We start from the raw sequence: 4,019 nt of genomic DNA, 5'->3' as shown, positions 1-4,019 counted from the left end.
CCGGGGCAGAACTCAAGTGACAAAAAACATTTGGTTCCTTCTGCTAAATCGCAATGAATAGATACAATCATGAACGCTCATTTACCAATAAATAGATAAAATCAAAACTATTTATTAAAAATTATTGGTACAAAGAATCAAAATATTGTACGGGGCAGATAATAAAATATCTGAAGATTGAATAAAGGGAATTAGATATTCGTTACTATTCTTAAATTACCAAATTAAAAAAGTAAATATTCATTACGCTTACCGGTATCTCGAATACCCCTTGCACTGCGAAATACTCTTCACAAAAAACGCCTCGAAAATGAACTTAAAACGATTAATGATATACATTAATGAAAGATCCTCTGAATGGAAATGATGAGCAACATTCAAGTCCACTAATTCCGATCATTTAATTTCAAAACGTAATTTAACCCTATTTTAACACGTTTTTAAAACGTTTTTCTTAGCTTAGCTTCGCGTTTGTTTGTTTGTTTGTTTGTTTATTTGTTTGTTTGTTTGTTTGTTTGTTGTTAACATTGACAACGAAAATTAGCCCACTTCTGATTGCTCTAGAGATCTGAAATTCGGCATGCAGGCTATTTTCGCCAAACAATTTCAGATACAATCATAAAAACTAGCAATTAGAGACCTAAATTGGCTTAATTGAGTAAAGTATATATATAGTATATACATATAGTATGACGTGCGGGCGCTTACGTTATAGACGAGCAGGCGCTTACGCTGCGTATCATCGATACGTACGTCAAGGCAAGTAATCTGTACGTTCACCATCAAATTTCCAAAATTTAAAAATCTGCCCGACACACGTTTTTTTGGGGCGAACCATAATTTATTTTCTACTTTTTAGTCCACAAGAAAAACGTGGTTTTTTAAAAAGTTTTTTTAAGTATTTTATTACAACACTTCTCTTTAACTTCACTTCTTATTGTTTGTTTGTTTGTCTGCTACAAATCTTAAAATCCATATTTAACACACTTCTACCTGTCCAATCGATCTGAAATTTTGCACACTTGCGTAAAGTTGGAGACAATGCATGAATCAATGGACAGAATATATAATTTTTTTAAAATTGAAAATAAAAAATTTTTAATTTAAAAATTTTGAACAAATAATTTTGTCTAGTACATATCTTGTATTCGATATTTAACACACTTCTACTTTTCCAATCGATCTGAAATTTTGCACACTTCCGTAAAGTTAGAGACAATGCATGACTCAATTGACAGAATTTGCAAAATTTATTTTTATAAAAATTAAATTAAAAACTAATTTTTTAATATTTGATAATAAAATTGGAAATTCTTTGTACATGTGTAACATCTGAGACACTGGATTCTTAAGAAGTGTTGTATTTAAAAAGTAATTTTTAAACGCATATTATTGGTTATTTCTGCTTCGAACAGAAAGAATGCGACACCCGGACCACAGTTCCTCTCTGAAGAGCACAATATTTCAATACTAGTTGAGTCAGCCTCGCATATTGGGGCTACACAACAGGCCATGGTCCTACTTCTTCAGTGCCGGCACTTCCATTCTACACTCCCGGCAGGCTTCCTATGCGAGTTTCATAACGCTTCCAAGGCTGAAAGAGTATTCCTTAGCCACCTTCTAAATCATTCTTGTCTGCAAATGATACTGCAAACAGAGCTCCACATAAGTACTCAAAGCAATTTTTATAAGCAAAATTTCCTAAAAATAAATCAAAACATTATAGCGGTTTCAGCGGTCCTCAGGTTGGTGCTTGGAGGCTGTCCTCAAATTCACTGCAAGGCTCCGGCATGCTGTGTCAGAGTGGTGCAAAATTTTTTCGAGCACTGGCAGACGATTCTGTGCCAAACTATTGCAGGCTGTTTTCCTGTGGGCTGATCGGACTACTTCAATGGATGTCATCTGTCTTATGACTTGCGGCTGATAAAGTGTAGTCCGGAAGTACTAGAAGCTAAGTTCTTGTGGGAAGGGAAGTGTTTGAAGCTACGTTCCTGTGTTCATTCGAAGCACAGCAGTTGTACAACTGGTATATTTTCATACCAGATTTCCCAAATCTGGTATGTTGAGACCGTGTCTGATATGGACAATTTTGATCTGGTATATTTGCTAAAATCTGGAGTATTCCAACACTTCGGGAGTTTGACTGATATAAAATAATATGTTTGTTAAATTTCACATTTTTCTCGAACACATAATAAAACAATATATTTGTTATATTTCACTTTTTCTCGGACACAATATCGTGTTTTTAGTTGTCACTTGAGAAATTTTGTTAAAAAATCCCATTTTTGTGGAAATTAAACTTGCCATTAAAATGTAGGCGACCAGTTATATAAATTCCTAATAATTGATAATAGATAAAAAACACTTGAAACGTAGTAGAAAACTACCCTTTCAAATTTTGCAAATTAAATGGAGTAAGATGCGCCTGTGATGTAACAATTTTCCCCAGGCAGGCAGTAGGTAATGTTTGTAAGGAAAGTGTCAGAGTTTTACGTAAGAGAAGAAAAAAAAATGACCTATGTTCAGTTTTGCTAATTCTACGACAGGCCAAGCACAATGAGAAGGGTTCTGACCAACTGAAAGGTTCTGACCGAGCAATGAAGAATAGCGACATTTCTGAAGAATATTTTCATTACATTTTTTGGTATTAATCTGTTTTAGACAAGAAAAAAACTTGTTATATATCTGGTATGTTGACCTGTGAAATCTGGTATACTCTACGAGAAAAATTTTTGGCAACACTGTATTTGGAGTCACTGTGACAATGTGTACGAGAAGTTTCTACTTTTGAGAGAACATCACTACCTCAGCTCACTGAGCTCAGGTCAGCCAGCACTCAGTTGTTCAGACGGAGCCTCAGTAATTCAGCGTTGCCAGATGGTATATTTCTATACCAGATTTCACAAATCTGGTATTTTCAGAAGGTGTCTGGTATGAATATTTTAGATCTGGTATATATGCCTAAATCTGGTATTTTTCTGGTATTTTCTGACTTACTGCAAATTTACTGCATTAAATTCCACCTCTGAAGTTTGAACTTCCTCCAGCGTAGGAGTGGATTATATAGATTGCCTTCAGAGCGGCGCGATTAGAGCTTTCCCGCCATTTTTGGAACCGCAAGTTTACCGCTTGATGGAATAACCCCAATCTAATTGTTAACATTTAACAAAAGTGCTTAGTGCAATATGAACACGAGAGTGATGATCCTTGATTGATTACTGATCAGTGATGATAGGGAACAGGACGAGTGAGGTTGTCGAACCGATCTCTGCGACGCAAGCTCCACCATTTTTGTTTGGTGGTTTGAATTATAGAGTGTCACTTGAATTCGGGGGTGCCATACAATATTTCACTGATCTTGAAAATCATCATCCATTCATAGAACTGGCTGCCTACTGCACCACGTGTCTACTTTGACCAGGTCTCCAATGCATTCGTGGAGTGAATGTTTTCACAAGTCACCTATGTGAAAAACAAGTAACGAAATAAAATTTCAACTAGGGTACTGCAGTCCCTTATTCGGACCAAAAGCTATCTGCTTAGCTGTAACAAGTGATCAAACCCGAAATGTTAGATTAATGTAATATGCAAGCATGTATGAAAATGGAAGATGACCTGTAAGCATGTATGAAAATGGAAGATGACCTGTTTCCGTGGCTTGCTCATGTTAAGCGAAGGGGAAGAAGTGCCACACTGATAAATGCACAGTACATAAAATACTTTTTAGCGAATTTTCTCATTTATGAAAAAAATTCACTATTGTGCTCACCATGTCCGTCTGTCCGTCCGTGACCACGTTTCCGTCGACGAGAAAATGCGCTCTCTGTCAGTCACTGCAGTGAGTACTGAGATCTATATATTTTTCTTTTTCTAACCAACGTTTCTGACGAATAGTTTAATTAAATTTGGAGGTATTAGTCAGTTTTCGAACAATAGAATTTCTGGTATATTTCTGGTATTTTGAGCTATGCAATCTGGTATTCTCGCAGAGAAAAAACCTGGCAACACTGCTCAGT

The sequence above is a fragment of the Hyalella azteca genome, unplaced genomic scaffold, assembly GCF_000764305.2.
Source record: "Hyalella azteca isolate HAZT.00-mixed unplaced genomic scaffold, Hazt_2.0.2 contig15945, whole genome shotgun sequence".
NCBI classification, from domain to species: domain Eukaryota; kingdom Metazoa; phylum Arthropoda; class Malacostraca; order Amphipoda; family Hyalellidae; genus Hyalella; species Hyalella azteca.
The sequence above is the reverse complement of the archived record's forward strand: the minus strand, read 5'-3'. Positions refer to the sequence as shown.